Source organism: Neovison vison, chromosome 13, assembly GCF_020171115.1.
Source record: "Neovison vison isolate M4711 chromosome 13, ASM_NN_V1, whole genome shotgun sequence".
NCBI lineage: Eukaryota > Metazoa > Chordata > Mammalia > Carnivora > Mustelidae > Neogale > Neogale vison.
The window spans coordinates 125,060,538-125,079,970 of NC_058103.1; the positions used below are offsets into that span (position 1 = coordinate 125,060,538).

Genomic DNA, 19,433 nt, shown 5'->3' on the forward strand with positions numbered 1-19,433 from the left:
TGGGCCCGGAACGTAGGCGCACCTGCGGGTGCCCACGGGGCTGTTCCGGCACTCATGCTTGCCCACCGTCCCAATCCTCTTCCCAGGACAGCTCCCCGGGAGCCATGGCTTGGCCCTCCTCGTCCCCTCGTGTCCTTCGGCGGGCCTGGCTGGCAAGGTTCTCGGTGCGTCGACAAGCAACATAGGTGAGAGGAAGCCTCTGGGCTTGGAGGGAGGCCCGAGACGCCTTGGGAAGCGGGTAGCCCAGCAGTGACTCTGCAGCAGGCCCTGGGCTTGGGGTGGCTGTCCTCGTTGTCCAGACGTCGTTGACCTCCCCGTGAGCGGGTGCCCTTGAGCCATCCCTGGTGCAGGGAACGCGAACGTGGGGCCGTGTGGCTGGCAAGTCCTGGAAATTGGGGAGTGGCCGCCATATGCCCAGGTGCCCCTGAGGCCTCCTGAACCATCCGGGCGTGTCCCGTGGGCCCAGGAACGTAGGGCACGTGAGACCCGTGGTCTCAGAAGCTTCTGTGTCCTTCAGCCACTGGGTGCTGCTCGAGGCCCGGGACTTGGCATGTTTCGGCGTGCTGACGAGGCCTGAGCTCCGGTGCCAAGCGCAGACGCCCAAGGCGCTGGAGACCCCGCCAGGCTGCTTCCGAAGAGCGCAGGAGGATTCCTTGTGCTCGCCAGACAGCCAGGTACCACTGGGCCTAGGGGTAGGATCTGCGAGTTCCAGGCCCTATCAGCCATTGCGTCGGAGCCTCTCCGCTGAGACTCTCAAGCACCTGGGATGGGTCCTGACGAAGCGGCGCTGCACGGCGAGAGTCCGGACCCTCGCCCGGGGCGGCCAGTGGGCGGTATGCCTGGCCGTCGTGGTGGACAGTGACCTGGCATTCAGTGCTCGGCCCTGGGGCAGCCCTGGGCCCGAGCTACCTTGGGCTTCCAGGGTAGGGGCTCGATCCTTGGCACCCAGCTGGGACCAGTTGTGGGTGGGCGGCGTCCCGGCCCACAGTCCCTGACCGCCCCCCTCAGCTCACGTCCTCGGGAGAAGGCGGGGACCCGTCGAAACCCTGTGCTCCGTGCCATGCTCACGTGCCGTTTTGCCGACGGCTGGGCTCGCCCAGGGGCCTCGATCTCCCTTGTTTGGGGATGCCCAGGTAAGGGCAGCTGGCACCCTGGGCCCTGCTCCGTCTGTGCGCACATCAGCCGTGCGTGGGTCGGCCATATACCCGGCCCCCACCGGCCAGGTCTTTGGGAAAGGTAGCCCTCGGCCGTCTGGCCGGGGCACCAGACCGGGGCGTTTGGACAGCTGGTCTCTCCGTGTCTCCTCAGAAGCCCATCCACCATCGAGGAGATCGCCCGCACCAGCTCGTCTTGCCTGGCCCAGCCCTGCCCACAGGTCCAATGTCTCAGGACCCCGGCGCATGGCGCAGTCCGGCACGCGGCCCCGGTAAGCGGGGTCTGGGTGCGACGGGACCGCACGCATCGCCACCAACTTGCTTGGGTCAATGATGAGAACTCATATGGTCTCGAAGAGCGATGATGACCTAAAAATCATGCTCAATAGGATTACGCTGAGGCCCAATGCAGGCGTCTGTGGCGGGATCTCAGCATCCCCCGGAGCCTCGTGACCCTGGAGGGGCGCTGCAGTTGGGAGCTTGAGGCCAAAGATCCCTCGGGGATCCCTGCTCCTGCCCTGGAACGCCCGTGCACGTCGGGGGCCCCTCGAGGTGTTGAGGCAGGCGACCGGACTAGAGACCGAATCCCCCTCCGAGGACAGCTCCTCGGGAGCCATGCCTCACGAACCCTTGTCTCCTTGTGTCTTGCAGCGTGCCTTGGGCGCCAGGTGGTAGGCGCAGCGTTGCCCAAGACAGGTGAGTGGGAGACTCTGGGCCTGGCGGGAGATGGCAGGCGCCATGGGCACAGTCCGCGAGGCCCCAGTCACGGCATGGGCACTGGCTCCACCGCTGTGCTAGGGGTGGGGGCCCCCGTTGTCCACACCGCGTTGGCTTGCCCGTGAACAGGCTCCCTTGAGCCATCCCAGGTCAGGGAATGTGAACGTTGGGCTGCGTGACTGGCAAGACTGGATCCCGGGGGGATGCCGCCATCGATCGGCGTGCCCCTGAGGCCTCCTTGGACCTCCCTTTGTGTCCTGTGGGCCCGCGAGGAGACGGGTCGGAGGACCCTTGGCGTCAGGGGCTTCTGTCCCCCTGAGCCAGTGGTGGTTGCTCGAGGCAACCCCAGCGCATGTTGCCTGGGGCTGGAGAGGGCAGAGCTCCTGCCCTATGAACCAGAATCCCAAGGACGTTGGGAGCCTGGGAGGCTGCTGAACTACAGCCCTCCCTGTTTCCTTGGGCTGACGATTGAGCATGGTTTGGCTGGCCTTGGGCAAGAATGGGCGAGCCCCAGGCCCCAGCGGGCACTGGGCGAGAGCCTGTCCTCCCAGGCCCAAGAGGAGGGGCCGCCACGCGGGGAGACTCAGGACCCCGTTGCAGGGCAGGGCAGTGGTCTCCTGCCTTGCGCTGTTGGGAGACCGTGACCCGCGACTCCCACTCCAGACCTTTACCATCTGGGCATGGGGGCGAACGTTGGCTTCGAGTGCCAGCGCCCGGATGCATGGATGACAGCCTGGCCAATCTGGGGTCGGCGTCCTCCTGGCCGTACGTTCTGGGGCCGCCCCTGTTGGCTTGGGGCCCCGGTAGGCATCGAGGTGTTAGGCATCGATAACCCAGCTTTCCCGGCCACGTCCTGGGGCCTTTCTCAGCAAGGGGTGGCTCCCACAGGGGCCCTGATATCCACTCTTTCTGGAGGCCCAGGGATGGACAGCGGCCTCCCAGGGCCCTGTTCCTTGCTTGCGGCGCCGAGCCTTGGGTCCTTCATCCACACGCCTGGCCAGCAGCGGCCAGGGCTTCGGGCGTGACCCATCGTGGCCGCATGGGGCACGTGCCACGGAGCAGGTCCCTCTGATATATCGCCTCCCCTCTGTCCTTAGAAACCCCTTCCCAAGGGAGGATCTCGCCTTGACGACCAAGTCTTGCTTCTCCTAGCCCCGCCCAAAGGGCCCGTGTCTCAGATCGCCGGGGCATGGGCCTGCCCCGATCGCTCCCTAGGTAAGCGCGTTGTGAGTGTGCCGGGACTCACGCGTCGCCCCCGGCTCGCTTGGGTCAATGATGAGAACTCATATGGTCTCGAAGAGCGATGATGACCTAAAAATCATGCTCAATAGGATTACGCTGAGGCCCAGTGCAGAGGACCGTGCGGGGATCAGCATCCCGCAGACCCTCGGGGCATTGAGGGCTCGCTGCAGCTGGGCGCTAGAGGAGAAGGAACTCTCGAGCGTCTCTGCGTTGGGCCCGGAACGTAGGCGCACCTGCGGGTGCCCACGGGGCTGTTCCGGCACTCATGCTTGCCCACCGTCCCAATCCTCTTCCCAGGACAGCTCCCCGGGAGCCATGGCTTGGCCCTCCTCGTCCCCTCGTGTCCTTCGGCGGGCCTGGCTGGCAAGGTTCTCGGTGCGTCGACAAGCAACATAGGTGAGAGGAAGCCTCTGGGCTTGGAGGGAGGCCCGAGACGCCTTGGGAAGCGGGTAGCCCAGCAGTGACTCTGCAGCAGGCCCTGGGCTTGGGGTGGCTGTCCTCGTTGTCCAGACGTCGTTGACCTCCCCGTGAGCGGGTGCCCTTGAGCCATCCCTGGTGCAGGGAACGCGAACGTGGGGCCGTGTGGCTGGCAAGTCCTGGAAATTGGGGAGTGGCCGCCATATGCCCAGGTGCCCCTGAGGCCTCCTGAACCATCCGGGCGTGTCCCGTGGGCCCAGGAACGTAGGGCACGTGAGACCCGTGGTCTCAGAAGCTTCTGTGTCCTTCAGCCACTGGGTGCTGCTCGAGGCCCGGGACTTGGCATGTTTCGGCGGGCTGACGAGGCCTGAGCTCCGGTGCCCCAGCGCAGACGCCCAAGGCGCTGGAGACCCCGCCAGGCTGCTTCCGAAGAGCGCAGGAGGATTCCTTGTGCTCGCCAGACAGCCAGGTACCACTGGGCCTAGGGGTAGGATCTGCGAGTTCCAGGCCCTATCAGCCATTGCGTCGGAGCCTCTCCCCTGAGTCTCTCAAGCACCTGGGATGGGTCCTGACGAAGCGGCGCTGCACGGCGAGAGTCCGGACCCTCGCCCGGGGCGGCCAGTGGGCGGTATGCCTGGCCGTCGTGGTGGACAGTGACCTGGCATTCAGTGCTCGGCCCTGGGGCAGCCCTGGGCCCGAGCTACCTTGGGCTTCCAGGGTAGGGGCTCGATCCTTGGCACCCAGGTGGGACCAGTTGTGGGTGGGCGGCATCCTGGCCCACAGTCCCTGACCGCCCCCCTCAGCTCACGTCCTCGGGAGAAGGCGGGGACCCGTCGAAACCCTGTGCTCCGTGCCATGCTCACGTGCCGTTGTGCCGACGGCTGGGCTCGCCCAGGGGCCTCGATCTCCCTTGTTTGGGGATGCCCAGGTAAGGGCAGCTGGCACCCTGGGCCCTGCTCCGTCTGTGCGCACATCAGCCGTGCGTGGGTCGGCCATATGCCCGGCCCCCACCGGCCAGGTCTTTGGGAAAGGTAGCCCTCGGCCGTCTGGCCGGGGCCCCAGACCGGGGCGTTTGGACAGCTGGTCTCTCCGTGTCTCCTCAGAAGCCCATCCACCATCGAGGAGATCGCCCGCACCAGCTCGTCTTGCCTGGCCCAGCCCTGCCCACAGGTCCAATGTCTCAGGACCCCGGCGCATGGCGCAGTCCGGCACGCGGCCCCGGTAAGCGGGGTCTGGGTGCGACGGGACCGCACGCATCGCCACCAACTTGCTTGGGTCAATGATGAGAACTCATATGGTCTCGAAGAGCGATGATGACCTAAAAATCATGCTCAATAGGATTACGCTGAGGCCCAATGCAGGCGTCTGTGGCGGGATCTCAGCATCCCCCGGAGCCTCGTGACCCTGGAGGGGCGCTGCAGTTGGGAGCTTGAGGCCAAAGATCCCTCGGGGATCCCTGCTCCTGCCCTGGACCGCCCGTGCACGTCGGGGGCCCCTCGAGGTGTTGAGGCAGGCCACCGGACTAGAGACCGAATCCCCCTCCGAGGACAGCTCCTCGGGAGCCATGCCTCACGAACCCTTGTCTCCTTGTGTCTTGCAGCGTGCCTTGGGCGCCAGGTGGTAGGCGCAGCGTTGCCCAAGACAGGTGAGTGGGAGACTCTGGGCCTGGCGGGAGATGGCAGGCGCCATGGGCACAGTCCGCGAGGCCCCAGTCACGGCATGGGCACTGGCTCCACCGCTGTGCTAGGGGTGCGGGCCCCCGTTGTCCACACCGCGTTGGCTTGCCCGTGAACAGGCTCCCTTGAGCCATCCCAGGTCAGGGAATGTGAACGTTGGGCCGCGTGACTGGCAAGACTGGATCCCGGGGGTATGCCGCCATCGATCGGCGTGCCCCTGAGGCCTCCTTGGACCTCCCTTTGTGTCCTGTGGGCCCGCGAGGAGACGGGTCGGAGGACCCTTGGCGTCAGGGGCTTCTGTCCCCCTGAGCCAGTGGTGGTTGCTCGAGGCAACCCCAGCGCATGTTGCCTGGGGCTGGAGAGGGCAGAGCTCCTGCCCTATGAACCAGAATCCCAAGGACGTTGGGAGCCCGGGAGGCTGCTGAACTACAGCCCTCCCTGTTTCCTTGGGCTGACGATTGAGCATGGTTTGGCTGGCCTTGGGCAAGAATGGGCGAGCCCCAGGCCCCAGCGGGCACTGGGCGAGAGCCTGTCCTCCCAGGCCCAAGAGGAGGGGCCGCCACGCGGGGAGACTCAGGACCCCGTTGCAGGGCAGGGCTGTGGTCTCCTGCCTTGCGCTGTTGGGAGACCGTGACCCGCGACTCCCACTCCAGACCTTTACCATTGGGCATGGGGGCGAACGTTGGCTTCGAGTGCCAGCGCCCGGATGCATGGACGACAGCCTGGCCAATCTGGGGTCGGCGTCTTCCTGGCCGTACGTTCTGGGGCCGCCCCCGTTGGCTTGGGGCCCCGGTAGGCATCGAGGTGTTAGGCATCGATAACCCAGCTTTCCCGGCCACGTCCTGGGGCCTTTCTCAGCAAGGGGTGGCTCCCACAGGGGCCCTGATATCCACTCTTTCTGGAGGCCCAGGGATGGACAGCGGCCTCCCAGGGCCCTGTTCCTTGCTTGCGGCGCCGAGCCTTGGGTCCTTCATCCACACGCCTGGCCAGCAGCGGCCAGGGCTTCGGGCGTGACCCATCGTGGCCGCATGGGGCACGTGCCACGGAGCAGGTCCCTCTGATATATCGCCTCCCCTCTGTCCTTAGAAACCCCTTCCCAAGGGAGGATCTCGCCTTGACGACCAAGTCTTGCTTCTCCTAGCCCCGCCCAAAGGGCCCGTGTCTCAGATCGCCGGGGCATGGGCCTGCCCCGATCGCTCCCTAGGTAAGCGCGTTGTGAGTGTGCCGGGACTCACGCGTCGCCCCCGGCTCGCTTGGGTCAATGATGAGAACTCATATGGTCTCGAAGAGCGATGATGACCTAAAAATCATGCTCAATAGGATTACGCTGAGGCCCAGTGCAGAGGACCGTGCGGGGATCAGCATCCCGCAGACCCTCGGGGCATTGAGGGCTCGCTGCAGCTGGGCGCTAGAGGAGAAGGAACTCTCGAGCGTCTCTGCGTTGGGCCCGGAACGTAGGCGCACCTGCGGGTGCCCACGGGGCTGTTCCGGCACTCATGCTTGCCCACCGTCCCAATCCTCTTCCCAGGACAGCTCCCCGGGAGCCATGGCTTGGCCCTCCTCGTCCCCTCGTGTCCTTCGGCGGGCCTGGCTGGCAAGGTTCTCGGTGCGTCGACAAGCAACATAGGTGAGCGGAAGCCTCTGGGCTTGGAGGGAGGCCCGAGACGCCTTGGGAAGCGGGTAGCCCAGCAGTGACTCTGCAGCAGGCCCTGGGCTTGGGGTGGCTGTCCTCGTTGTGCAGACGTCGTTGACCTCCCCGTGAGCGGGTGCCCTTGAGCCATCCCTGGTGCCGGGAACGCGAACGTGGGGCCGTGTGGCTGGCAAGTCCTGGAAATTGCGGAGTGGCCGCCATAGGCCCAGGTGCCCCTGAGGCCTCCTGACCCATCCGGGCGTGTCCCGTGGGCCCAGGAACGTAGGGCACGTGAGACCCGTGGTCTCAGAAGCTTCTGTGTCCTTCAGCCACTGGGTGCTGCTCGAGGCCCGGGACTTGGCATGTTTCGGCGGGCTGACGAGGCCTGAGCTCCGGTGCCCCAGCGCACACGCCCAAGGCGCTTGAGACCCCGCCAGGCTGCTCCCGAAGAGCGCAGGAGGATTCCTTGTGCTCGCCAGACAGCCAGGTACCACTGGGCCTAGGGGTAGGATCTGCGAGTTCCAGGCCCTATCAGCCATTGCGTCGGAGCCTCTCCCCTGAGACTCTCAAGCACCTGGGATGGGTCCTGACGAAGCGGCGCTGCACGGCGAGAGTCCGGACCCTCGCCCGGGGCGGCCAGTGGGCGGTGTGCCTGGCCGTCATGGTGGACAGTGACCTGGCATTCAGTGCTCGGCCCTGGGGCAGCCCTGGGCCCGAGCCACCTTGGGCTTCCAGGGTAGGGGCTCCGATCCTTGGCTCCCAGGTAGGACCAGGTGTGGGTGGGCGGCGTCCCGGCCCACAGTCCCTGACCGCCCCCCTCAGCTCACGTCCACGGGAGACAGCGGGGACCCGTCGAAACCCTGTGCTCCGTGCCATGCTCACGTGCCGTTCTGCCGACGGCTGGGCTCGCCCAGGGGCCTCGATCTCCCTTGTTTGGGGATGCCCAGGTAAGGGCAGCTGGCACCCTGGGCCCTGCTCCGTCTGTGCGCACATCAGCCGTGCGTGGGTCGGCCATATGCCCGGCCGCCACCGGCCAGGTCTTTGGGAATGGTAGCCCTCGGCCGTCTGGCCGGGGCCCCAGACCGGGGCGTTTGGACAGCTGGTCTCTCCGTCTCTCCTCAGAAGCCCATCCACCATCGAGGAGATCGCCCGCACCAGCTCGTCTTGCCTGGCCCAGCCCTGCCCACAGGTCCAATGTCTCAGGACCCCGGCGCATGGCGCAGTCCGGCACGCGGCCCCGGTAAGCGGGGTCTGGGTGCGACGGGACCGCACGCATCGCCACCAACTTGCTTGGGTCAATGATGAGAACTCATATGGTCTCGAAGAGCGATGATGACCTAAAAATCATGCTCAATAGGATTACGCTGAGGCCCAATGCAGGCGTCTGTGGCGGGATCTCAGCATCCCCCGGAGCCTCGGGACCCTGGAGGGGCGCTGCAGTTGGGAGCTTGAGGCCAAGGATCCCTCGGGGATCCCTGCTCCTGCCCTGGACCGCCCGTGCACGTCGGGGGCCCCTCGAGGTGTTGAGGCAGGCGACCGGACTAGAGACCGAATCCCCCTCCGAGGACAGCTCCTCGGGAGCCATGCCTCACGAACCCTTGTCTCCTTGTGTCTTGCAGCGTGCCTTGGGCGCCAGGTGGTAGGCGCAGCGTTGCCCAAGACAGGTGAGTGGGAGACTCTGGGACTGGCGGGAGATGGCAGGCGCCATGGGCACAGTCCGCGAGGCCCCAGTCACGGCAGGGGCACTGGCTCCACCGCTGTGCTAGGGGTAGGGGCCCCCGTTGTCCACACCGCGTTGGCTTGCCCGTGAACAGGCTCCCTTGAGCCATCCCAGGTCAGGGAATGTGAACGTTGGGCCGCGTGACTGGCAAGACTGGATCCCGGGGGGATGACGCCATCGATCGGCGTGTCCCTGAGGCCTCCTTGGACCTCCCTTTGTGTCCTGTGGGCCCGCGAGGAGACGGGTCGGAGGACCCTTGGCGTCAGGGGCTTCTGTCCCCCTGAGCCAGTGGTGATTGCTCGAGGCAACCCCAGCGCATGTTGCCTGGGGCTGGAGAGGGCAGAGCTCCTACCCTATGAACCAGACTCCCAAGGACGTGGGGAGCCTGGGAGGCTGCTGAAGTACAGCCCTCCCTGTTTCCTTGGGCTGACGATTGAGCATGGTTTGGCTGGCCTTGGGCAAGAATGGGCGAGCCCCAGGCCCCAGCGGGCACTGGGCGAGAGCCTGTCCTCCCAGGCCCAAGAGGCGGGGCCGCCACGCGGGGAGACTCAGGACCCCGTTGCAGGGCAGGGCAGTGGTCTCCTGCCTTGCGCTGTTGGGAGACCGTCACCCACGACTCCCACTCCAGACCTTTACCATCCGGGCATGGGGGCGAACGTTGGCTGCGAGTGCCAGTGCCCGGAGGCATGGTCGACAGCCGGGCCAATCTGGGGTCGGCGTCTTCCTGGCCGTACGTTCTGGGGCCGCCCCCGTTGTCTTGGGTCCCCGGTAGGCATCGAGGTGTTAGGCATCTATAACCCAGCTTTCCCGGCCACGTCCTGGGGCCTTTCTCAGCAAGGGGTGGCTCCCACAGGGGCCCTGATATCCACTCTTTCTGGAGGCCCAGGGATGAACAGCGGCCTCCCAGGGCCCTGTTCCTTGCTTGCGGCGCCGAGCCTTGGGTCCTTCATCCACACGCCTGGCCAGCAGCGGCCAGGGCTTCGGGCGTGACCCATCGTGGCTGCATGGGGCACGTGCCACGGAGCAGGTCCCTCTGATATATCGCCTCCCCTCTGTCCTTAGAAACCCCTTCCCAAGGGAGGATCTCGCCTTGACGACCAAGTCTTGCTTCTCCTAGCCCCGCCCAAAGGGCCCGTGTCTCAGATCGCCGGGGCATGGGCCTGCCCCGATCGCTCCCTAGGTAAGCGCGTTGTGAGTGTGCCGGGACTCACGCGTCGCCCCCGGCTCGCTTGGGTCAATGATGAGAACTCATATGGTCTCGAAGAGCGATGATGACCTAAAAATCATGCTCAATAGGATTACGCTGAGGCCCAGTGCAGAGGACCGTGCGGGGATCAGCATCCCGCAGACCCTCGGGGCATTGAGGGCTCGCTGCAGCTGGGCGCTAGAGGAGAAGGAACTCTCGAGCGTCTCTGCGTTGGGCCCGGAACGTAGGCGCACCTGCGGGTGCCCACGGGGCTGTTCCGGCACTCATGCTTGCCCACCGTCCCAATCCTCTTCCCAGGACAGCTCCCCGGGAGCCATGGCTTGGCCCTCCTCGTCCCCTCGTGTCCTTCGGCGGGCCTGGCTGGCAAGGTTCTCGGTGCGTCGACAAGCAACATAGGTGAGCGGAAGCCTCTGGGCTTGGAGGGAGGCCCGAGACGCCTTGGGAAGCGGGTAGCCCAGCAGTGACTCTGCAGCAGGCCCTGGGCTTGGGGTGGCTGTCCTCGTTGTGCAGACGTCGTTGACCTCCCCGTGAGCGGGTGCCCTTGAGCCATCCCTGGTGCAGGGAACGCGAACGTGGGGCCGGGTGGCTGGCAAGTCCTGGAAATTGCGGAGTGGCCGCCATATGCCCAGGTGCCCCTGAGGCCTCCTGACCCATCCGGGCGTGTCCCGTGGGCCCAGGAACGTAGGGCACGTGAGACCCGTGGTCTCAGAAGCTTCTGTGTCCTTCAGCCACTGGGTGCTGCTCGAGGCCCGGGACTTGGCATGTTTCGGCGGGCTGACGAGGCCTGAGCTCCGGTGCCCCAGCGCAGACGCCCAAGGCGCTGGAGACCCCGCCAGGCTGCTTCCGAAGAGCGCAGGAAGTTCCTTTTGCTCGCCAGACAGCCAGGTACCACTGGGCCTAGGGGTAGGATCTGCGAGTTCCAGGCCCTATCAGCCATTGCGTCGGAGCCTCTCCCCTGAGACTCTCAAGCACCTGGGATGGGTCCTGACGAAGCGGCGCTGCACGGCGAGAGTCCGGACCCTCGCCCGGGGCGGCCAGTGGGCGGTGTGCCTGGCCGTCGTGGTGGACAGTGACCTGGCATTCAGTGCTCGGCCCTGGGGCAGCCCTGGGCCCGAGCCACCTTGGGCTTCCAGGGTAGGGGCTCCGATCCTTGGCTCCCAGGTAGGACCAGGTGTGGGTGGGCGGCGTCCCGGACCACAGTCCCTGACCGCCCCCCTCAGCTCACGTCCACGGGAGACAGCGGGGACCCGTCGAAACCCTGTGCTCCGTGCCATGCTCACGTGCCGTTCTGCCGACGGCTGGGCTCGCCCAGGGGCCTCGATCTCCCTTGTTTGGGGATGCCCAGATAAGGGCAGCTGGCACCCTGGGCCCTCGCTCCGTCTGTGCGCACATCAGCCATGCGTGGGTCGGCCATATGCCCGGCCGCCACCGGCCAGGTCTTTGGGAAAGGTAGCCCTCGGCCGTCTGGCCGGGGCCCCAGACCGGGGCGTTTGGACAGCTGGTCTCTCCGTGTCTCCTCAGAAGCCCATCCACCATCGAGGAGATCGCCCGCACCAGCTCGTCTTGCCTGGCCCAGCCCTGCCCACAGGTCCAATGTCTCAGGACCCAGGCGCATGGCGCAGTCCGGCACGCGGCCCCGGTAAGCGGGGTCTGGGTGCGACGTGACCGCACGCATCGCCACCAACTTGCTTGGGTCAATGATGAGAACTCATATGGTCTCGAAGAGCGATGATGACCTAAAAATCATGCTCAATAGGATTACGCTGAGGCCCAATGCAGGCGTCTGTGGCGGGATCTCAGCATCCCCCGGAGCCTCGTGACCCTGGAGGGGCGCTGCAGTTGGGAGCTTGAGGCCAAAGATCCCTCGGGGATCCCTGCTCCTGCCCTGGACCGCCCGTGCACGTCGGGGGCCCCTCGAGGTGTTGAGGCAGGCGACCGGACTAGAGACCGAATCCCCCTCCGAGGACAGCTCCTCGGGAGCCATGCCTCACGAACCCTTGTCTCCTTGTGTCTTGCAGCGTGCCTTGGGCGCCAGGTGGTAGGCGCAGCGTTGCCCAAGACAGGTGAGTGGGAGACTCTGGGCCTGGCGGGAGATGGCAGGCGTCATGGGCACAGTCCGCGAGGCCCCAGTCACGGCATGGGCACTGGCTCCACCGCTGTGCTAGGGGTGGGGGCCCCCGTTGTCCACACCGCGTTGGCTTGCCCGTGAACAGGCTCCCTTGAGCCATCCCAGGTCAGGGAATGTGAACGTTGGGCCGCGTGACTGGCAAGACTGGATCCCGGGGGGATGACGCCATCGATCGGCGTGTCCCTGAGGCCTCCTTGGACCTCCCTTTGTGTCCTGTGGGCCCGCGAGGAGACGGGTCGGAGGACCCTTGGCGTCAGGGGCTTCTGTCCCCCTGAGCCAGTGGTGATTGCTCGAGGAAACCCCAGCGCATGTTGCCTGGGGCTGGAGAGGGCAGAGCTCCTGCCCTATGAACCAGAATCCCAAGGACGTTGGGAGCCTGGGAGGCTGCTGAACTACAGCCCTCCCTGTTTCCTTGGGCTGACGATTGAGCATGGTTTGGCTGGCCTTGGGCAAGAATGGGCGAGCCCCAGGCCCCAGCGGGCACTGGGCGAGAGCCTGTCCTCCCAGGCCCAAGAGGAGGGGCCGCCACGCGGGGAGACTCAGGACCCCGTTGCAGGGCAGGGCAGTGGTCTCCTGCCTTGCGCTGTTGGGAGACCGTCACCCACGACTCCCACTCCAGACCTTTACCATCTGGGCATGGGGGCGAACGTTGGCTGCGAGTGCCAGTGCCCGGATGCATGGTCGACAGCCGGGCCAATCTGGGGTCGGCGTCTTCCTGGCCGTACGTTCTGGGGCCGCCCCCGTTGTCTTGGGGCCCCGGTAGGCATCGAGGTGTTAGGCATCGATAACCCAGCGATCCCGGCCACGTCCTGGGCCCTTTCTCAGCGAGGGGTGGCTCCCACAGGGGCCCTGATATCCACTCTTTCTGGAGGCCCAGGGATGGACAGCGGCCTCCCAGGGCCCTGTTCCTTGCTTGCGGCGCCGAGCCTTGGGTCCTTCATCCACACGCCTGGCCAGCAGCGGCCAGGGCTTCGGGCGTGACCCATCGTGGCCGCATGGGGCACGTGCCACGGAGCAGGCCCCTCTGATAGACGGCCTCTCCCTCTGTCCTTAGAAGCCCCTTCCCAAGGGAGGATCTCGCCTTGACGACCAAGTCTTGTTTCTCCCAGCCCCGCCCAAAGGGCCCGTGTCTCAGATCGCCGGGGCATGGGCCTGCCCCGATCGCTCCCTCGGTAAGCGCGTTGTGGGTGGGCAGGGACCTCACGCGTCGCCCCCGGCTCGCTTGGGTCAATGATGAGAAATCATATGGTCTCGAAGAGCGATGATGACCTAAAAATCATGCTCAATAGGATTACGCTGAGGCCCAGTGCAGAGGACCGTGCGGGGATCAGCATCCCGCAGACCCTCGGGGCATTGAGGGCTCGCTGCAGCTGGGCGCTAGAGGAGAAGGAACTCTCGAGCGTCTCTGCGTTGGGCCCGGAACGTAGGCGCACCTGCGGGTGCCCACGGGGCTGTTCCGGCACTCATGCTTGCCCACCGTCCCAATCCTCTTCCCAGGACAGCTCCCCGGGAGCCATGGCTTGGCCCTCCTCGTCCCCTCGTGTCCTTCGGCGGGCCTGGCTGGCAAGGTTCTCGGTGCGTCGACAAGCAACATAGGTGAGCGGAAGCCTCTGGGCTTGGAGGGAGGCCCGAGACGCCTTGGGAAGCAGGTAGCCCAGCAGTGACTCTGCAGCAGGCCCTGGGCTTGGGGTGGCGGTCCTCGTTGTGCAGACCTCGTTGACCTCCCCGTGAGCGGGTGCCCTTGAGCCATCCCAGGTGCAGGGAACGCGAACGTGGGGCCGGGTGGCTGGCAAGTCCTGGAAAGCGCGGAGTGGCCGCCATAGGCCCAGGTGCCCCTGAGGCCTCCTGACCCATCCGGGCGTGTCCCGTGGGCCCAGGAACGTAGGGCACGTGAGACCTGTGGTCTCAGAAGCTTCTGTGTCCTTCAGCCACTGGGTGCTGCTCGAGGCCCGGGACTTGGCATGTTTCGGCGGGCTGACGAGGCCTGAGCTCCGGTGCCCCAGCGCACACACCCAAGGTGCTGGAGACCCCTCCAGGCTGCTTCCGAAGAGCGCAGGAGGATTCCTTGTGCTCGCCAGACAGCCAGGTACCACTGGGCCTAGGGGTAGGATCTGCGAGTTCCAGGCCCTATCAGCCATTGCGTCGGAGCCTCTCCCCTGAGACTCTCAAGCACCTGGGATGGGTCCTGACGAAGCGGCGCTGCACGGCGAGAGTCCGGACCCTCGCCCGGGGCGGCCAGTGGGCGGTATGCCTGGCCGTCGTGGTGGACAGTGACCTGGCATTCAGTGCTCGGCCCTGGGGCAGCCCTGGGCCCGAGCTACCTTGGGCTTCCAGGGTAGGGGCTCTATCCTTGGCACCCAGGTGGGACCAGTTGTGGGTGGGCGGCGTCCCGGCCCACAGTCCCTGACCGCCCCCATCAGCTCACGTCCTCGGGAGAAGGCGGGGACCCGTCGAAACCCTGTGCTCCGTGCCATGCTCACGTGCCGTTGTGCCGACGGCTGGGCTCGCCCAGGGGCCTCGATCTCCCTTGTTTGGGGATGCCCAGGTAAGGGCAGCTGGCACCATGGGCCCTGCTCCGTCTGTGCGCACATCAGCCGTGCGTGGGTCGGCCATATGCCCGGCCCCCACGGGCCAGGTCTTTGGGAAAGGTAGCCCTCGGCCGTCTGGCCGGGGCCCCAGACCGGGGCGTTTGGACAGCTGGTCTCTCCGTGTCTCCTCAGTAGCCCATCCACCATCGAGGAGATCGCCCGCACCAGCTCGTCTTGCCTGGCCCAGCCCTGCCCACAGGTCCAATGTCTCAGGACCCCGGCGCATGGCGCAGTCCGGCACGCGGCCCCGGTAAGCGGGGTCTGGGTGCGACGGGACCGCACGCATCGCCACCAACTTGCTTGGGTCAATGATGAGAACTCATATGGTCTCGAAGAGCGATGATGACCTAAAAATCATGCTCAATAGGATTACGCTGAGGCCCAATGCAGGCGTATGTGGCGGGATCTCAGCATCCCCCGGAGCCTCGTGACCCTGGAGGGGCGCTGCAGTTGGGAGCTTGAGGCCAAAGATCCCTCGGGGATCCCTGCTCCTGCCCTGGACCGCCCGTGCACGTCGGGGGCCCCTCGAGGTGTTGAGGCAGGCGACCGGACTAGAGACCGAATCCCCCTCCGAGGACAGCTCCTCGGGAGCCATGCCTCACAAACCCTTGTCTCCTTGTGTCTTGCAGCGTGCCTTGGGCGCCAGGTGGTAGGCGCAGCGTTGCCCAAGACAGGTGAGTGGGAGACTCTGGGACTGGCGGGAGATGGCAGGCGCCATGGGCACAGTCCGCGAGGCCCCAGTCACGGCATGGGCACTGGCTCCACCGCTGTGCTAGGGGTGGGGGCCCCCGTTGTCCACACCGCGTTGGCTTGCCCGTGAACAGGCTCCCTTGAGCCATCCCAGGTCAGGGAATGTGAACGTTGGGCCGCGTGACTGGCAAGACTGGATCCCGGGGGGATGACGCCATCGATCGGCGTGTCCCTGAGGCCTCCTTGGACCTCCCTTTGTGTCCTGTGGGCCCGCGAGGAGACGGGTCGGAGGACCCTTGGCGTCAGGGGCTTCTGTCCCCCTGAGCCAGTGGTGGTTGCTCGAGGCAACCCCAGCGCATGTTGCCTGGGGCTGGAGAGGGCAGAGCTCCTGCCCTATGAACCAGAATCCCAAGGACGTTGGGAGCCTGGGAGGCTGCTGAACTACAGCCCTCCCTGTTTCCTTGGGCTGACGATTGAGCATGGTTTGGCTGGCCTTGGGCAAGAATGGGCGAGCCCCAGGCCCCAGCGGGCACTGGGCGAGAGCCTGTCCTCCCAGGCCCAAGATGAGGGGCCGCCACGCGGGGAGACTCAGGACCCCGTTGCAGGGCAGGGCAGTGGTCTCCTGCCTTGCGCTGTTGGGAGACCGTGACCCGCGACTCCCACTCCAGACCTTTACCATCCGGGCATGGGGGCGAACGTTGGCTTCGAGTGCCAGCGCCCGGATGCATGGACGACAGCCTGGCCAATCTGGGGTCGGCGTCTTCCTGGCCGTACCTTCTGGGGCCGCCACCGTTGGCTTGGGGCCCCGGTAGGCATCGAGGTGTTAGGCATCGATAACCCAGCTTTCCCGGCCACGTCCCGGGGCCTTTCTCAGCGAGGGGTGGCTCCCACAGGGGCCCTGATATCCACTCTTTCTGGAGGCCCAGGGATGGACAGCGGCCTCCCAGGGCCCTGTTCCTTGCTTGCGGCGCCGAGCCTTGGGTCCTTCATCCACACGCCTGGCCAGCAGCGGCCAGGGCTTCGGGCGTGACCCATCGTGGCTGCATGGGGCACGTGCCACGGAGCAGGTCCCTCTGATATATCGCCTCCCCTCTGTCCTTAGAAACCCCTTCCCAAGGGAGGATCTCGCCTTGACGACCAAGTCTTGCTTCTCCTAGCCCCGCCCAAAGGGCCCGTGTCTCAGATCGCCGGGGCATGGGCCTGCCCCGATCGCTCCCTCGGTAAGCGCGTTGTGGGTGGGCAGGGACCTCACGCGTCGCCCCCGGCTCGCTTGGGTCAATGATGAGAAATCATATGGTCTCGAAGAGCGATGATGACCTAAAAATCATGCTCAATAGGATTACGCTGAGGCCCAGTGCAGAGGACCGTGCGGGGATCAGCATCCCGCAGACCCTCGGGGCATTGAGGGCTCGCTGCAGCTGGGCGCTAGAGGAGAAGGAACTCTCGAGCGTCTCTGCGTTGGGCCCGGAACGTAGGCGCACCTGCGGGTGCCCACGGGGCTGTTCCGGCACTCATGCTTGCCCACCGTCCCAATCCTCTTCCCAGGACAGCTCCCCGGGAGCCATGGCTTGGCCCTCCTCGTCCCCTCGTGTCCTTCGGCGGGCCTGGCTGGCAAGGTTCTCGGTGCGTCGACAAGCAACATAGGTGAGCGGAAGCCTCTGGGCTTGGAGGGAGGCCCGAGACGCCTTGGGAAGCGGGTAGCCCAGCAGTGACTCTGCAGCAGGCCCTGGGCTTGGGGTGGCGGTCCTCGTAGTGCAGACGTCGTTGACCTCCCCGTGAGCGGGTGCCCTTGAGCCATCCCAGGTGCAGGGAACGCGAACGTGGGGCCGGGTGGCTGGCAAGTCCTGGAAAGCGCGGAGTGGCCGCCATAGGCCCAGGTGCCCCTGAGGCCTCCTGACCCATCCGGGCGTGTCCCGTGGGCCCAGGAACGTAGGGCACGTGAGACCTGTGGTCTCAGAAGCTTCTGTGTCCTTCAGCCACTGGGTGCTGCTCGAGGCCCGGGACTTGGCATGTTTCGGCGGGCTGACGAGGCCTGAGCTCCGGTGCCCCAGCGCACACGCCCAAGGTGCTGGAGACCCCGCCAGGCTGCTTCCGAAGAGCGCAGGAGGATTCCTTGTGCTCGCCAGACAGCCAGGTACCACTGGGCCTAGGGGTAGGATCTGCGAGTTCCAGGCCCTATCAGCCATTGCGTCGGAGCCTCTCCCCTGAGACTCTCAAGCACCTGGGATGGGTCCTGACGAAGCGGCGCTGCACGGCGAGAGTCCGGACCCTCGCCCGGGGCGGCCAGTGGGCGGTATGCCTGGCCGTCGTGGTGGACAGTGACCTGGCATTCAGTGCTCGGCCCTGGGGCAGCCCTGGGCCCGAGCTACCTTGGGCTTCCAGGGTAGGGGCTCAATCCTTGGCACCCAGGTGGGACCAGTTGTGGGTGGGTGGCGTCCCGGCCCACAGTCCCTGACCGCCCCCCTCAGCTCACGTCCTCGGGAGAAGGCGGGGACCCGTCGAAACCCTGTGCTCCGTGCCATGCTCACGTGCCGTTGTGCCGACGGCTGGGCTCGCCCAGGGGCCTTGATCTCCCTTGTTTGGGGATGCCCAGGTAAGGGCAGCTGGCACCCTGGGCCCTGCTCCGTCTGTGCGCACATCAGCCGTGCGTGGGTCGGCCATATGCCCGGCCGCCACCGGCCAGTTCTTAGGGAAAGGTAGCCCTCGGCCGTCTGGCCGGGGCCCCAGACCGGGGCGTTTGGACAGCTGGTCTCTCCGTGTCTCCTCAGAAGCCCATCCACCATCGAGGAGATCGCCCGCACCATCTCGTCTTGCCTGGCCCAGCCCTGCCCACAGGTCCAATGTCTCAGGACCCCGGCGCATGGCGCAGTCCGGCACGCGGCCCCGGTAAGCGGGGTCTGGGTGCGACGGGACCGCACGCATCGCCACCAACTTGCTTGGGTCAATGATGAGAACTCATATGGTCTCGAAGAGCGATGATGACCTAAAAATCATGCTCAATAGGATTACGCTGAGGCCCAATGCAGGCGTCTGTGGCGGGATCTCAGCATCCCCCGGAGCCTCGTGACCCTGGAGGGGCGCTGCAGTTGGGAGCTTGAGGCCAAGGATCCCTCGGGGATCCCTGCTCCTGCCCTGGACCGCCCGTGCACGTCGGGGGCCCCTCGAGGTGTTGAGGCAGGCGACCGGACTAGAGACCGAATCCCCCTCCGAGGACAGCTCCTCGGGAGCCATGCCTCACGAACCCTTGTCTCCTTGTGTCTTGCAGCGTGCCTTGGGCGCCAGGTGGTAGGCGCAGCGTTGCCCAAGACAGGTGAGTGGGAGACTCTGGGACTGGCGGGAGATGGCAGGCGCCATGGGCACAGTCCGCGAGGCCCCAGTCACGGCATGGGCACTGGCTCCACCGCTGTGCTAGGGGTGGGGGCCCCCGTTGTCCACACCGCGTTGGCTTGCCCGTGAACAGGCTCCCTTGAGCCATCCCAGGTCAGGGAATGTGAACGTTGGGCCGCGTGACTGGCAAGACTGGATCCCGGGGGGATGCCGCCATCGATCGGCGTGTCCCTGAGGCCTCCTTGGACCTCCCTTTGTGTCCTGTGGGCCCGCGAGGAGACGGGTCGGAGGACCCTTGGCGTCAGGGGCTTCTGTCCCCCTGAGCCAGTGGTGGTTGCTCGAGGCAACCCCAGCGCATGTTGCCTGGGGCTGGAGAGGGCAGAGCTCCTGCCCTATGAACCAGAATCCCAAGGACGTTGGGAGCCTGGGAGGCTGCTGAACTACAGCCCTCCCTGTTTCCTTGGGCTGACGATTGAGCATGGTTTGGCTGGCCTTGGGCAAGAATGGGCGAGCCCCAGGCCCCAGCGGGCACTGGGCGAGAGCCTGTCCTCCCAGGCCCAAGAGGAGGGGCCGCCACGCGGGGAGACTCAGGACCCCGTTGCAGGGCAGGGCAGTGGTCTCCTGCCTTGCGCTGTTGGGAGACCGTGACCCGCGACTCCCACTCCAGACCTTTACCATCTGGGCATGGGGGCGAACGTTGGCTTCGAGTGCCAGCGCCCGGATGCATGGACGACAGCCTGGCCAATCTGGGGTCGGCGTCTTCCTGGCCGTACGTTCTGGGGCCGCCCCCGTTGGCTTGGGGCCCCGGTAGGCATCGAGGTGTTAGGCATCGATAACCCAGCTTTCCCGGCCACGTCCTGGGGCCTTTCTCAGCAAGGGGTGGCTCCCACAGGGGCCCTGATATCCACTCTTTCTGGAGGCCCAGGGATGGACAGCG

At 66.2% G+C, this 19,433-nt stretch overlaps 11 non-coding genes across 11 annotated transcripts; all 11 read left to right on the plus strand.

Annotated features, from left to right (window-relative positions):
* The first annotated feature begins 1,478 nt into the window (after window positions 1-1,478).
* Window positions 1,479-1,559, plus strand: LOC122895025. Its single transcript, XR_006382013.1, has one exon. It is a non-coding gene; the product is annotated as a small nucleolar RNA SNORD115 (small nucleolar RNA).
* A 1,578-nt stretch (window positions 1,560-3,137) lies between these two features.
* LOC122895026 lies at window positions 3,138-3,218 on the plus strand. The gene has a single exon (XR_006382014.1). It is a non-coding gene; the product is annotated as a small nucleolar RNA SNORD115 (small nucleolar RNA).
* Window positions 3,219-4,803: 1,585 nt separating this feature from the next.
* Window positions 4,804-4,884, plus strand: LOC122895027. The gene has a single exon (XR_006382015.1). It is a non-coding gene; the product is annotated as a small nucleolar RNA SNORD115 (small nucleolar RNA).
* A 1,577-nt stretch (window positions 4,885-6,461) lies between these two features.
* LOC122895028 lies at window positions 6,462-6,542 on the plus strand. The gene has a single exon (XR_006382016.1). It is a non-coding gene; the product is annotated as a small nucleolar RNA SNORD115 (small nucleolar RNA).
* Window positions 6,543-8,128: 1,586 nt separating this feature from the next.
* Window positions 8,129-8,209, plus strand: LOC122895029. The gene has a single exon (XR_006382017.1). It is a non-coding gene; the product is annotated as a small nucleolar RNA SNORD115 (small nucleolar RNA).
* A 1,578-nt stretch (window positions 8,210-9,787) lies between these two features.
* Window positions 9,788-9,868, plus strand: LOC122895030. The gene has a single exon (XR_006382018.1). It is a non-coding gene; the product is annotated as a small nucleolar RNA SNORD115 (small nucleolar RNA).
* A 1,586-nt stretch (window positions 9,869-11,454) lies between these two features.
* On the plus strand, window positions 11,455-11,535 carry LOC122895031. The gene has a single exon (XR_006382019.1). It is a non-coding gene; the product is annotated as a small nucleolar RNA SNORD115 (small nucleolar RNA).
* A 1,580-nt stretch (window positions 11,536-13,115) lies between these two features.
* LOC122895098 lies at window positions 13,116-13,196 on the plus strand. Its single transcript, XR_006382081.1, has one exon. It is a non-coding gene; the product is annotated as a small nucleolar RNA SNORD115 (small nucleolar RNA).
* Window positions 13,197-14,781: 1,585 nt separating this feature from the next.
* On the plus strand, window positions 14,782-14,862 carry LOC122895032. The gene has a single exon (XR_006382020.1). It is a non-coding gene; the product is annotated as a small nucleolar RNA SNORD115 (small nucleolar RNA).
* Window positions 14,863-16,441: 1,579 nt separating this feature from the next.
* Window positions 16,442-16,522, plus strand: LOC122895099. Its single transcript, XR_006382082.1, has one exon. It is a non-coding gene; the product is annotated as a small nucleolar RNA SNORD115 (small nucleolar RNA).
* A 1,585-nt stretch (window positions 16,523-18,107) lies between these two features.
* Window positions 18,108-18,188, plus strand: LOC122895033. Its single transcript, XR_006382021.1, has one exon. It is a non-coding gene; the product is annotated as a small nucleolar RNA SNORD115 (small nucleolar RNA).
* Window positions 18,189-19,433: the final 1,245 nt, after the last annotated feature.